A 15,747-nucleotide genomic window follows, 5' to 3' on the forward strand; every position below is an offset into this window, starting at 1 on the left:
CACACATTCTAACCCTAGAAACAGTAACAAAGCTGTTTACTGCTTCAAATCAATGTTTTCTCGGTTTTAGCCTGTTTCGGGACAAAATGGGTAAAAGTGGTGTCTAAACACTCCAAATTCAACCCGAACTCTTATAATTAGTCAAATGCATTGGATTGTTACATACTTTGACCCTAGAAAGAGTAAAATAGCTGGTTAATGCTTCGAATTAATGTTTTCTATCGGTTTTAGCCTGTTTGCTCGGTTTAAGCCTGTTTTTAGATAAAACGGGTTTAAGTGTTGTCTAAACACTCCAAATTCATCCCGAACTCTTACAGTTAGTCAAATGTATTATATTGTCACACATTCTGACCATGGAAACAATAACAAAGCTGTTTACTGCTTCGAATCAATGTTTTCTCGGTTTTAGCCTGTTTCGGGATAAAACGGGTAAAAGTGGTGTCTAAACACTCCAAATTCAACTCGAACTCTTATAATTAGTCAAATGAATTGGAATGCTACATATTTTTACCCTAGAAAGAGTAACATAGCTGTTTAATGCTTCGAATTAATGTTTTCTCTCGGTTTTAGCCTGTTTGCTCGTTTAAGCCTGTTTTTAGATAAAATGGGTTTATGTGTTGTCTAAACAATCCAAATTCATCCCGAACTCTTAAAATTAATCAAATGCATTAGATTTTCACACTTTCTGACCCTAGAAACAGTAACAAACCTGCTTACTGCTTCAAATCAATGTTTTCTTCGTTTTAGCCTGTTTCGGAACAAAATGGGTAAAAGTGGTATCCAAACACTCCAAATTCAACCAGAACTCCTATAATTAGTCAAATTCATTGGAATGTCGCATATTTCGACCCTAGAAAGAGTAACATAGCTTTTTACTGCTTCAAACAATGTTTTCTCTCGGTTGTAGCCTGTTTCGGGACAAAATGGGTAAAAGTGGTGTCTAAACACTCCAAATTCAACCCGAACTCATATAATTTATCAAATGCATTGGAATGTCACACATTCTGACCATAGAAACAGTAACAAAGCGGTTTACGGCTTCAAATCAATGTTTTCTCGATTTTAGCCTGTTTCGGGACAAAATGGGTAAAAGTGGTGTCTAAACACTCCAAATTCAACCCGAACTCTTATAATAAGTCAAATGCATTAGATTATTACATATTTTGACCCTAGAAAGTGTAACATAGCTGTTTAATGCTTCGAATTAATGTTTTCTCTCGGTTTTAGACTGTTTGCTCGGTTTAAGCCTGTTTTAGGATAAAACGGGTTTAAGTGTTGTCTAAACACTCCAAATTCATCCCTAACTCTTACAATTTTTCAAATACATTGGATTGTCACACATTCTGAACCTAGAAACAGTAAAAAACCTTTTTACTGCTTCGAAACAATGTTTTCTCGGTTTTAGCCTGTTTCGGGACAAAATGGGTAAAACTGGTGTCTAGACACTCCAAATTCAACCCAAAATCTTATAATTAGTCAAATGCATTGGATTGTTACATATTTTGACCCTAGAAAAGGTAACATAGCTGTTTACTGCTTCGAATCAATGTTTTCTCTCGGTTTTAGCATGTTTTCTCGGTTTAAGCCTGTTTTAGGATAAATGGGTTTAAGTGTTGTCTTAACACTCCAAATTCATCCCGAACTCTTAAAATTAATCAAATGCATTGGATTGTCACACATTCTGACCCTAGAAACAGTAACAAAGCTGTTTACTGCTTCGAATCAATTTTTTCTCGGTTTTAGCCTGTTTCGGAACAAAATGGGTAAAAGTGGTGTCCAAACACACCAAATTCAACCAGAACTCCTATAATTTGTCAAATGAATTGGATTGTCACATATTTCGACCCAAGAAAGGGTAACATAGCTTTTTACTGCTTCAAATCAATGTTTTCTCTCGGTTTTAGCATGTTTCGGCACAAAATGGGTAAAAGTGGTGTCTAAACACTCCAAATTCAACCCGAACTCTTATAATTTGTCAAATGCATTGGAATGTCACACATTCTAACCCTAGAAACAGTAACAAAGCTGTTTACTGCTTCAAATCAATGTTTTCTCGGTTTTAGCCTGTTTCGGGACAAAATGGGTAAAAGTGGTGTCTAAACACTCCAAATTCAACCCGAACTCTTATAATTAGTCAAATGCATTGGATTGTTACATACTTTGACCCTAGAAAGAGTAAAATAGCTGGTTAATGCTTCGAATTAATGTTTTCTCTCGGTTTTAGCCTGTTTGCTCGGTTTAAGCCTGTTTTTAGATAAAACGGGTTTAAGTGTTGTCTAAACACTCCAAATTCATCCCGAACTCTTACAGTTAGTCAAATGTATTATATTGTCACACATTCTGACCATGGAAACAATAACAAAGCTGTTTACTGCTTCGAATCAATGTTTTCTCGGTTTTAGCCTGTTTCGGGATAAAACGGGTAAAAGTGGTGTCTAAACACTCCAAATTCAACTCGAACTCTTATAATTAGTCAAATGAATTGGAATGCTACATATTTTTACCCTAGAAAGAGTAACATAGCTGTTTAATGCTTCGAATTAATGTTTTCTCTCGGTTTTAGCCTGTTTGCTCGTTTAAGCCTGTTTTTAGATAAAATGGGTTTATGTGTTGTCTAAACAATCCAAATTCATCCCGAACTCTTAAAATTAATCAAATGCATTAGATTTTCACACTTTCTGACCCTAGAAACAGTAACAAACCTGCTTACTGCTTCAAATCAATGTTTTCTTCGTTTTAGCCTGTTTCGGAACAAAATGGGTAAAAGTGGTATCCAAACACTCCAAATTCAACCAGAACTCCTATAATTAGTCAAATTCATTGGAATGTCGCATATTTCGACCCTAGAAAGAGTAACATAGCTTTTTACTGCTTCAAACAATGTTTTCTCTCGGTTGTAGCCTGTTTCGGGACAAAATGGGTAAAAGTGGTGTCTAAACACTCCAAATTCAACCCGAACTCATATAATTTATCAAATGCATTGGAATGTCACACATTCTGACCATAGAAACAGTAACAAAGCGGTTTACGGCTTCAAATCAATGTTTTCTCGATTTTAGCCTGTTTCGGGACAAAATGGGTAAAAGTGGTGTCTAAACACTCCAAATTCAACCCGAACTCTTATAATAAGTCAAATGCATTAGATTATTACATATTTTGACCCTAGAAAGTGTAACATAGCTGTTTAATGCTTCGAATTAATGTTTTCTCTCGGTTTTAGACTGTTTGCTCGGTTTAAGCCTGTTTTAGGATAAAACGGGTTTAAGTGTTGTCTAAACACTCCAAATTCATCCCTAACTCTTACAATTTTTCAAATACATTGGATTGTCACACATTCTGAACCTAGAAACAGTAAAAAACCTTTTTACTGCTTCGAAACAATGTTTTCTCGGTTTTAGCCTGTTTCGGGACAAAATGGGTAAAACTGGTGTCTAGACACTCCAAATTCAACCCAAAATCTTATAATTAGTCAAATGCATTGGATTGTTACATATTTTGACCCTAGAAAAGGTAACATAGCTGTTTACTGCTTCGAATCAATGTTTTCTCTCGGTTTTAGCATGTTTTCTCGGTTTAAGCCTGTTTTAGGATAAATGGGTTTAAGTGTTGTCTTAACACTCCAAATTCATCCCGAACTCTTAAAATTAATCAAATGCATTGGATTGTCACACATTCTGACCCTAGAAACAGTAACAAAGCTGTTTACTGCTTCGAATCAATTTTTTCTCGGTTTTAGCCTGTTTCGGAACAAAATGGGTAAAAGTGGTGTCCAAACACACCAAATTCAACCAGAACTCCTATAATTTGTCAAATGAATTGGATTGTCACATATTTCGACCCTAGAAAGGGTAACATAGCTTTTTACTGCTTCAAATCAATGTTTTCTCTCGGTTTTAGCATGTTTCGGCACAAAATGGGTAAAAGTGGTGTCTAAACACTCCAAATTCAACCCGAACTCTTATAATTTGTCAAATGCATTGGAATGTCACACATTCTAACCCTAGAAACAGTAACAAAGCTGTTTACTGCTTCAAGTCAATGTTTCTCAGTTTTAGCCTGTTTCGGGACAAAATGGGTAAAAGTGGTGTCTAAACACTCCAAATTCAACCTGAACTCTTATAATTAGTCAAATGCATTGGATTGTTACATATTTTGACCCTAGAAAGAGTAACATAGCTGGTTAATGCTTCGAATTAATGTTTTCTCTCGGTTTTAGCCTGTTTGCTCGGTTTAAGCCTGTTTTTAGATAAAACGGGTTTAAGTGTTGTCTAAACACTCCAAATTCATCCCGAACTCTTACAATTACTCAAATGTATTATATTGTCACACATTCTGACCATGGAAACAATAACAAAGCTGTTTACTGCTTCGAATCAACGTTTTCTCGGTTTTAGCCTGTTTCGGAATAAAATGGGTAAAAGTGGTGTCTAAACACTCCAAATTCAACTCGAACTCTTATAATTAGTCAAATGAATTGGAATGCTACATATTTTTACCCTAGAAAGAGTAACATAGCTGTTTAATGCTTCGAATTAATGTTTTCTCTCGGTTTTAGCCTGTTTGCTCAGTTTAAGCCTATTTTTAGATAAAACGGGTTTATGTGTTGTCTAAACAATCCAAAATCATCCCGAACTCTTAAAATTAATCAAATGCATTAGATTTTCACATTTTCTGACCCTAGAAACAGTAACAAACCTGTTTACTGCTTCAAATCAATGTTTTCTTCGTTTTAGCCTGTTTCGGAACAAAATGGGTAAAAGTGGTATCCAAACACTCCAAATTCAACCAGAACTCCTATAATTAGTCAAATTCATTGGAATGTCACATATGTCGACCCTAGAAAGAGTAACATAGCTTTTTACTGCTTCAAACAATGTTTTCTCTTGGTTGTAGCCTGTTTCGGGACAAAATGGGTAAAAGTGGTGTCTAAACACTCCAAATTCAACCCGAACTCTTATAATTTATCAAATGCATTGGAATGTCACACATTCTGACCTTAGAAACAGTAACAAAGCGGTTTACGGCTTCAAATCAATGTTTTCTCGGTTTTAGCCTGTTTCGGGACAAAATGGGTAAAAGTGGTGTCTAAACACTCCAAATTCAACCCGAACTCTTATAATAAGTCAAATGCATTAGATTATTACATATTTTGACCCTAGAAAGTGTAACATAGCTGTTTAATGCTTCGAATTAATGTTTTCTCTCGGTTTTAGCCTGGTTGCTCGGTTTAAGCCTGTTTTTAGATAAAACGGGTTTAAGTGTTGTCTAAACACTCCAAATTCATCCCTAACTCTTACAATTTTTCAAATACATTGGATTGTCACACATTCTGAACCTAGAAACAGTAAAAAACCTTTTTACTGCTTCGAAACAATGTTTTCTCGGTTTTAGCCTGTTTCGGGACAAAATGGGTAAAACAGGTGTCTAGACACTCCAAATTCAACCCAAAATCTTATAATTAGTCAAATGCATTGGATTGTTACATATTTTGACCCTAGAAAAGGTAACATAGCTGTTTACTGCTTCGAATCAATGTTTTCTCTCGGTTTTAGCATGTTTTCTTGGTTTAAGCCTGTTTGAGGATAAATGGGTTTAAGTGTTGTCTTAACACTCCAAATTCATCCCGAACTCTTAAAATTAATCAAATGCATTGGATTGTCACACATTCTGACCCTAGAAACAGTAACAAAGCTGTTTACTGCTTCGAATCAATTTTTTCTCGGTTTTAGCCTGTTTCGGAACAAATGGGTAAAAGTGGTGTGCAAACACACCAAATTCAACCAGAACTCCTATAATTTGTCAAATGAATTGGATTGTCACATATTTTGACCCTAGAAAGGGTAACATAGCTTTTTACTGCTTCAAATCAATGTTTTCTCTCGGTTTTAGCATGTTTCGGCACAAAATGGGTAAAAGTGGTGTCTAAACACTCCAAATTCAACCCGAACTCTTATAATTTGTCAAATGCATTGGAATGTCACACATTCTAACCCTAGAAACAGTAACAAAGCTGTTTACTGCTTCAAATCAATGTTTTCTCGGTTTTAGCCTGTTTCGGGACAAAATGGGTAAAAGTGGTGTCTAAACACTCCAAATTCAACTCGAACTCTTATAATTAGTCAAATGAATTGGAATGCTACATATTTTTACCCTAGAAAGAGTAACATAGCTGTTTAATGCTTCGAATTAATGTTTTCTCTCGGTTTTAGCCTGTTTGCTCAGTTTAAGCCTATTTTTAGATAAAACGGGTTTATGTGTTGTCTAAACAATCCAAAATCATCCCGAACTGTTAAAATTAATCAAATGCATTAGATTGTCACATTTTCTGACCCTAGAAACAGTAACAAACCTGTTTACTGCTTCAAATCAATGTTTTCTTCGTTTTAGCCTGTTTCGGAACAAAATGGGTAAAAGTGGTATCCAAACACTCCAAATTCAACCAGAACTCCTATAATTAGTCAAATTCATTGGAATGTCACATATGTCGACCCTAGAAAGAGTAACATAGCTTTTTACTGCTTCAAACAATGTTTTCTCTTGGTTGTAGCCTGTTTCGGGACAAAATGGGTAAAAGTGGTGTCTAAACACTCCAAATTCAACCCGAACTCTTACAATTTATCAAATGCATTGGAATGTCACACATTCTGACCTTAGAAACAGTAACAAAGCGGTTTACGGCTTCAAATCAATGTTTTCTCGGTTTTAGCCTGTTTCGGGACAAAATGGGTAAAAGTGGTGTCTAAACACTCCAAATTCAACCCGAACTCTTATAATAAGTCAAATGCATTAGATTATTACATATTTTGACCCTAGAAAGTGTAACATAGCTGTTTAATGCTTCGAATTAATGTTTTCTCTAGGTTTTAGCCTGGTTGCTCGGTTTAAGCCTGTTTTTAGATAAAACGGGTTTAAGTGTTGTCTAAACACTCCAAATTCATCCCTAACTCTTACAATTTTTCAAATACATTGGATTGTCACACATTCTGAACCTAGAAACAGTAAAAAACCTTTTTACTGCTTCGAAACAATGTTTTCTCGGTTTTAGCCTGTTTCGGGACAAAATGGGTAAAACTGGTGTCTAGACACTCCAAATTCAACCCAAAATCTTATAATTAGTCAAATGCATTGGATTGTTACATATTTTGACCCTAGAAAAGGTAACATAGCTGTTTACTGCTTCGAATCAATGTTTTCTCTCCGTTTTAGCATGTTTTCTTGGTTTAAGCCTGTTTGAGGATAAATGGGTTTAAGTGTTGTCTTAACACTCCAAATTCATCCCGAACTCTTAAAATTAATCAAATGCATTGGATTGTCACACATTCTGACCCTAGAAACAGTAACAAAGCTGTTTACTGCTTCGAATCAATTTTTTCTCGGTTTTAGCCTGTTTCGGAACAAAATGGGTAAAAGTGGTGTGCAAACACACCAAATTCAACCAGAACTCCTATAATTTGTCAAATGAATTGGATTGTCACATATTTTGACCCTAGAAAGGGTAACATAGCTTTTTACTGCTTCAAATCAATGTTTTCTCTCGGTTTTAGCATGTTTCGGCACAAAATGGGTAAAAGTGGTGTCTAAACACTCCAAATTCAACCCGAACTCTTATAATTTGTCAAATGCATTGGAATGTCACACATTCTAACCCTAGAAACAGTAACAAAGCTGTTTACTGCTTCAAATCAATGTTTTCTCGGTTTTAGCCTGTTTCGGGACAAAATGGGTAAAAGTGGTGTCTAAACACTCCAAATTCAACCTGAACTCTTATAATTAGTCAAATGCATTGGATTGTTACATATTTTGACCCTAGAAAGAGTAAAATAGCTGGTTAATGCTTCGAATTAATGTTTTCTCTCGGTTTTAGCCTGTTTGCTCGGTTTAAGCCTGTTTTTAGATAAAACGGGTTTAAGTGTTGTCTAAACACTCCAAATTCATCCCGAACTCTTACAATTAGTCAAATGTATTATATTTTCACACATTCTGACCATGGAAACAATAACAAAGCTGTTTACTGCTTCGAATCAATGTTTTCTAGGTTTTAGCCTGTTTCGGGATAAAATGGGTAAAAGTGGTGTCTAAACACTCCAAATTCAACTCGAACTCTTATAATTAGTCAAATGAATTGGAATGCTACATATTTTTACCCTAGAAAGAGTAACATAGCTGTTTAATGCTTCGAATTAATGTTTTCTCTCGGTTTTAGCCTGTTTGCTCAGTTTAAGCCTGTTTTTAGATAAAACGGGTTTATGTGTTGTCTAAACAATCCAAATTCATCCCGAACTCTTAAAATTAATCAAATGCATTAGATTGTCACACTTTCTGACCCTAGAAACAGTAACAAACCTGTTTACTGCTTCAAATCAATATTTTCTTCGTTTTAGCCTGTTTCGGAACAAAATGGGTAAAAGTGGTATCCAAACACTCCAAATTCAACCAGAACTCCTATAATTAGTCAAATTCATTGGAATGTCGCATATTTCGACCCTAGAAAGAGTAACATAGCTTTTTACTGCTTCAAACAATGTTTTCTCTCGGTTGTAGGCTGTTTCGGGACAAAATGGGTAAAAGTGGTGTCTAAACACTCCAAATTCAACCCGAACTCTTATAATTTATCAAATGCATTGGAATGTCACACATTCTGACCATAGAAACAGTAACAAAGCGGTTTACGGCTTCAAATCAATGTTTTCTCGGTTTTAGCCTGTTTCGGGACAAAATGGGTAAAAGTGGTGTCTAAACACTCCAAATTCAACCCGAACTCTTATAATAAGTCAAATGCATTAGATTATTACATATTTTGACCCTAGAAAGTGTAACATAGCTGTTTAATGCTTCGAATTAATGTTTTCTCTCGGTTTTAGCCTGTTTGCTCGGTTTAAGCCTGTTTTAGGAGAAAACGGGTTTAAGTGTTGTCTAAACACTCCAAATTCATCCCTAACTCTTACAATTTTTCAAATACATTGGATTGTCACACATTCTGAACCTAGAAACAGTAACAAACCTTTTTACTGCTTCGAAACAATGTTTTCTCGGTTTTAGCCTGTTTCGGGACAAAATGGGTAAAACTGGTGTCTAGACACTCCAAATTCAACCCAAAATCTTATAATTAGTCAAATGCATTGGATTGTTACATATTTTGACCCTAGAAAAGGTAACATAGCTGTTTACTGCTTCGAATCAATGTTTTCTCTAGGTTTTAGCATGTTTTCTTGGTTTAAGCCTGTTTGAGGATAAATGGGTTTAAGTGTTGTCTTAACACTCCAAATTCATCCTGAACTCTTAAAATTAATCAAATGCATTGGATTGTCACACATTCTGACCCTAGAAACAGTAACAAAGCTGTTAACTGCTTCGAATCAATTTTTTCTCGGTTTTAGCCTGTTTCGGAACAAAATGGGTAAAAGTGGTGTCCAAACACACCAAATTCAACCAGAACTCCTATAATTTGTCAAATGAATTGGATTGTCACATATTTTGACCCTAGAAAGGGTAACATAGCTTTTTACTGCTTCAAATCAATGTTTTCTCTCGGTTTTAGCATGTTTCGGCACAAAATGGGTAAAAGTGGTGTCTAAACACTCCAAATTCAACCCGAACTCTTATAATTTGTCAAATGCATTGGAATGTCACACATTCTAACCCTAGAAACAGTAACAAAGCTGTTTACTGCTTCAAATCAATGTTTTCTCGGTTTTAGCCTGTTTCGGGACAAAATGGGTAAAAGTGGTGTCTAAACACTCCAAATTCAACATGAACTCTTATAATTAGTCAAATGCATTGGATTGTTACATATTTTGACCCTAGAAAGAGTAACATAGCTGGTTAATGCTTCGAATTAATGTTTTCTCTCGGTTTTAGCCTGTTTGCTCGGTTTAAGCCTGTTTTTAGATAAAACGGGTTTAAGTGTTGTCTAAACACTCCAAATTCATCCCGAACTCTTACAATTAGTCAAATGTATTATATTTTCACACATTCTGACCATGGAAACAATAACAAAGCTGTTTACTGCTTCGAATCAATGTTTTCTCGGTTTTAGCCTGTTTCGGGATAAAATGGGTAAAAGTGGTGTCTAAACACTCCAAATTCAACTCGAACTCTTATAATTAGTCAAATGAATTGGAATGCTACATATTTTTACCCTAGAAAGAGTAACATAGCTGTTTAATGCTTCGAATTAATGTTTTCTCTCGGTTTTAGCCTGTTTGCTCAGTTTAAGCCTGTTTTTAGATAAAACGGGTTTAAGTGTTGTCTAAACACTCCAAATTCATCCCGAACTCTTACAATTAGTCAAATGTATTATATTTTCACACATTCTGACCATGGAAACAATAACAAAGCTGTTTACTGCTTCGAATCAATGTTTTCTCGGTTTTAGCCTGTTTCGGGATAAAATGGGTAAAAGTGGTGTCTAAACACTCCAAATTCAACTCGAACTCTTATAATTAGTCAAATGAATTGGAATGCTACATATTTTTACCCTAGAAAGAGTAACAAAGCTGTTTACTGCTTCAAATCAATGTTTTCTCGGTTTTAGCCTGTTTCGGGACAAAATGGGTAAAAGTGGTGTCTAAACACTCCAAATTCAACATGAACTCTTATAATTAGTCAAATGCATTGGATTGTTACATATTTTGACCCTAGAAAGAGTAACATAGCTGGTTAATGCTTCGAATTAATGTTTTCTCTCGGTTTTAGCCTGTTTGCTCGGTTTAAGCCTGTTTTTAGATAAAACGGGTTTAAGTGTTGTCTAAACACTCCAAATTCATCCCGAACTCTTACAATTAGTCAAATGTATTATATTTTCACACATTCTGACCATGGAAACAATAACAAAGCTGTTTACTGCTTCGAATCAATGTTTTCTCGGTTTTAGCCTGTTTCGGGATAAAATGGGTAAAAGTGGTGTCTAAACACTCCAAATTCAACTCGAACTCTTATAATTAGTCAAATGAATTGGAATGCTACATATTTTTACCCTAGAAAGAGTAACATAGCTGTTTAATGCTTCGAATTAATGTTTTCTCTCGGTTTTAGCCTGTTTGCTCAGTTTAAACCTTTTCTAGGGTCAAAATATGTAACAATCCAATGCATTTGACTAATTATAAGATTTTGGGTTGAATTTGGAGTGTCTAGACACCAGTTTTACCCATTTTGTCCCGAAACAGGCTAAAACCGAGAAAACATTGTTTCGAAGCAGTAAAAAGGTTTGTTACTGTTTCTAGGTTCAGAATGTGTGACAATCCAATGTATTTGAAAAATTGTAAGAGTTAGGGATGAATTTGGAGTGTTTAGACAACACTTAAACCCGTTTTCTCCTAAAACAGGCTTAAACCGAGCAAACAGGCTAAAACCGAGAGAAAACATTAATTCGAAGCATTAAACAGCTATGTTACACTTTCTAGGGTCAAAATATGTAATAATCTAATGCATTTGACTTATTATAAGAGTTCGGGTTGAATTTGGAGTGTTTAGACACCACTTTTACCCATTTTGTCCCGAAACAGGCTAAAACCGAGAAAACATTGATTTGAAGCCGTAAACCGCTTTGTTACTGTTTCTAAGGTCAGAATGTGTGACATTCCAATGCATTTGATAAATTATAAGAGTTCGGGTTGAATTTGGAGTGTTTAGACACCACTTTTACCCATTTTGTCCCGAAACAGCCTACAACCGAGAGAAAACATTGTTTGAAGCAGTAAAAAGCTGTTTCGGGACAAAATGGGTAAAAGTGGTGTCTAAACACTCCAAATTCAACATGAACTCTTATAATTAGTCAAATGCATTGGATTGTTACATATTTTGACCCTAGAAAGAGTAACATAGCTGGTTAATGCTTCGAATTAATGTTTTCTCTCGGTTTTAGCCTGTTTGCTCGGTTTAAGCCTGTTTTTAGATAAAACGGGTTTAAGTGTTGTCTAAACACTCCAAATTCATCCCGAACTCTTACAATTAGTCAAATGTATTATATTTTCACACATTCTGACCATGGAAACAATAACAAAGCTGTTTACTGCTTCGAATCAATGTTTTCTCGGTTTTAGCCTGTTTCGGAACAAAATGGGTAAAAGTGGTGTCCAAACACTCCAAATTCAACCAGAACTCCTATAATTAGTCAAATTCATTGGAATGTCACATATGTCGACCCTAGAAAGAGTAACATAGCTTTTTACTGCTTCAAACAATGTTTTCTCTTGGTTGTAGCCTGTTTCGGGACAAAATGGGTAAAAGTGGTGTCTAAACACTCCAAATTCAACCCGAACTCTTACAATTTATCAAATGCATTGGAATGTCACACATTCTGACCTTAGAAACAGTAACAAAGCGGTTTACGGCTTCAAATCAATGTTTTCTCGGTTTTAGCCTGTTTCGGGACAAAATGGGTAAAAGTGGTGTCTAAACACTCCAAATTCAACCCGAACTCTTATAATTATTAGAATGTACCAAGGAGGAGAGAGGAGAGGCCGGTAAGGCCGAGCCTTGGAAGAAGAGAAGAAAGGCCGGAAAGGCCATGTAAAGGCCGGTAAGGCCATGTCCGTGTCCGTGAGCGACCATGTACCGTGTCCGGTACCATGTACCGTGTCCGTGAACGGACCCATGTCCGGTGAGCGGCCAGTTAGGCCGTGAACACATTGAAGAGAAGGCCCGTCCGTACAGGCCCGTCCGTACAGGCCCGTCCGTACGATGAAGAGAAGGCCCGTCCGTACAATGAAGAGAAGGCCCGTCCGTACGGTCGTGCTCTTAGGGCTGCTCTCGGTCCATGTGATGGAAAGGCCGAAGTTTGAGTGGCTTAGGAGAAGGAAAACGAGGCCTTACAAGAGAGAGAGGCCCATCTCACAAGGAAAAGGAAGGAAGAAGGAAAAGGAAGGAAGGGAGATTCACGTGTGCTTTTGGTTAGGTGAAGGAAGAGAGAAGTCGCTCTCTTCTTCCTCTACTCGAGACAAACGGCTACAAGTCACTTTCATATCTTACTCTCTTCTCTCTTTGTGTCTAACGGTCATATGACCTTCTTCTCCTATATTAATGTATAATCTCTCATATGTAATAACACAATTATCTAATAAGAAGAGAAACCGATTTCCTCTCTATACTTGTGTTCTTGTTTCATATTAACAATGTAGAGAGTTTAGGATTAGCGGTTAGGGGCTGCCCTTAAGGCAGCCTATTCTCTTCTCAAATCCACCTAAACTCTTCTTATTTACTGCTTTACTTAGCCTAGATTACTGATTCTTAATCCTCCTTCTCCTAAGTACACAAACTCTAAGTGTTGTGATACTAGAAGAGGATAAGTCTCAAACTAGTGCTTCTCCTAGTTAGGATCCGCTTACTCTCTAGTATTTGGGTTCTATCTAGCTTGTTTATGGGGAGTTCATCACAAGTTGATGTTCTCTCCTCCCCCTTGAGAATGAGTTAGTTTGTTGTGGGTAAAGGGGGATTCATTCACCAAGTGTTTGTCTACCCTCTCTTGTGAGCTTTGTCTCATAAATCCCAACATGGTATCAGAGCAGGCTCTGTTCTTGGTGACTCAAACTCGTTCTCAAGTTGGTTCTCTTAGGAGTTAGCTTAATTAAAGTTTTAATCCTAGCCTAGGTGTTAAATCGCTTAGCTTAGTTTCTTTAAAACTTTAATTTTGCTTTTGTTGTTAAATCGATTCTCTAGCAGCTCAATGTTGAGTAAGCTTGGTCTTGGGTCTTTGTAGAGTTCATAGACCAAGTGTGTGAAAGAAATCGATTTTAAAACCTCATCCTTAGGCTTCACCGATTGGGTAAAAGCTTGGGTTTAAATTGAGGTGGTGATGAACCAAGGAGCAAATTGTTCTTGTTCTTGGTAAGGATTCACGTGTTTTTAGGCTTGTATAGAGCCACGAAATCCTTAGGATTTTTCCTAGGATTCTCTTAAGATTTAGTTAATTTTCCTTTAAAGGTTTAATTTTGCTTTTGTTAAATTTCCTTTAAAGTTTAATTACTAAATCACTTCTTCTTCTTCTCAAGGTTGAGAAAGCTTTGTTTCTGGTCATATGGTGTGTCCAGGTTCGAGTTTGAGGAAGAGAGAGACTATTTTAGCATGTAGAGCCCGCTTGGTCAAATAGATTCAAGTTGGTCCAAGATGCATTCTTTTAACCGTTGGACAATAGGCTGTTCCAAAGGCTTTTGTTGTTTCTTCTTTGCTTGGGACCACGAAAAACATCTTCTATATGTTATCTTCGTGGATCTAAAGCCTTAATCTCTTGAAGAACACTTGTTTAAGTGATTCTACAAGGAGTTTTGTTGTTAAACCTTTGGAGAAACTAATTTTCCATAAGGTCCATTGTGTTTCAGCCATTAAAGCACCAAAAGAGATTGTCTTCTTGGATGTTCTTGGCTGTCAAAGCTTCTTTCAACTCAAGAAAACAGAGTTAAACTCTGTCCATAAGAACTCTTGAGCAGATTCTCTATTCTACTCCCCATTCATCTTATACTACCGCCAATACTCTCCCTTATACTCTCACTTTCTATTCTCCATATATACTCTTATTAATTCTCTAAATTCTCTATTTAATTTCAGTAATATTCTCTATACTCTAATCTCTAACAATCTCTTGTTTAGAATCTGTTCCATTGATTTTTGGTTTCAGTTTCAGCATTGAAGATTGTGTGGAGCTCGCTCACTATCTCAAGGAGAAGAAGTGGCGAGGTTGAAGGCTACAAGATAGCCATGTAAGAGCGCAGCACAATGCCTGGAGTTAGAACCAAGGGCCACCAAGTCTTTGTTAAGCTGGTGGAAGGTGATGAATCAGTCCAAGAGCATGTGTGTTAGTGCCAAGTTGTTGATCGGATGTGCACAATGGTCTTTAGGAAAGGTGATGCACAAGGTTTCAACTGTTGATTGGATGTGCACAAGAACGGTGATGCACAAGGCTTCAACTGAGGTGATGAGGTTTCAGCCCATCATCAAGTAAAGGTTACGGGGGAGATCAAGTGACTTCAGACCGTACCTCACAGATTCTGCTCGGCCACAAGCAAAAGTCTTTACTTAAAGCTCAGCCGAAGCGTCTCAAAGATCGACTCGGACGAAACCCTTCCACTGCGATTCGGCTTCCGCGTTCTTCATTAAAGTTCGAGACCACAGAGTCATCTTGCCAGTGGAAGTGGAATCATACCAATCCGAGCAGCCGTTCGAAAGTTATGTCCGATTCAGTGGGCATGTGTCAGTCTGACAAATAAAACTGACCAGGTTTAAAAACCATGGTTAGAGTAGGAGCGGTCTCAAGGAGGAATTCCAAACCGCAACAGTGATCAACTCTCTCCCTCCTATCCATCAAAACACCATAAAGGCTGTGCTCTAAACTCTTCTCTATTTTAATTCATAAATTCATTACCTTAGCTTCATTACTAGTCTTTAGTCTTTAATATGTTCTCTTAAATTGTCACACCTTTAGAAATTTTCTTTGATATTCCTCATAGCAAACACTTATTCTTTTCTTCTTTATCACTTGTTTAAGGGTAAAGGAGACTATGAGAGCCTCAAAGGAATTCTAAAGGAACAAGGATGGAGATCATAAGGAATGTGCTAAAGGCAAGGAGGGCTAAGGAAGTGTAGCGGTTCAAAGGCTTAAAGAGAAGAGAGCTGGTTCTTGACAAACCAAGATCATTGCGACATCAAGGAACGTGGAGACTACACTCTTTTTACTTAACAAAGTTTTCTCCCAAGTGGTTTTCTTTGTTAAGGTTTTTAATGAGGTAGTCCTCACGTGTCCACGCTTGATCTTTG

Source organism: Camelina sativa, chromosome 3 (genome assembly GCF_030686135.1).
Source record: "Camelina sativa cultivar CO46 ecotype springtype chromosome 3, ASM3068613v1".
Classification (NCBI taxonomy): domain Eukaryota; kingdom Viridiplantae; phylum Streptophyta; class Magnoliopsida; order Brassicales; family Brassicaceae; genus Camelina; species Camelina sativa.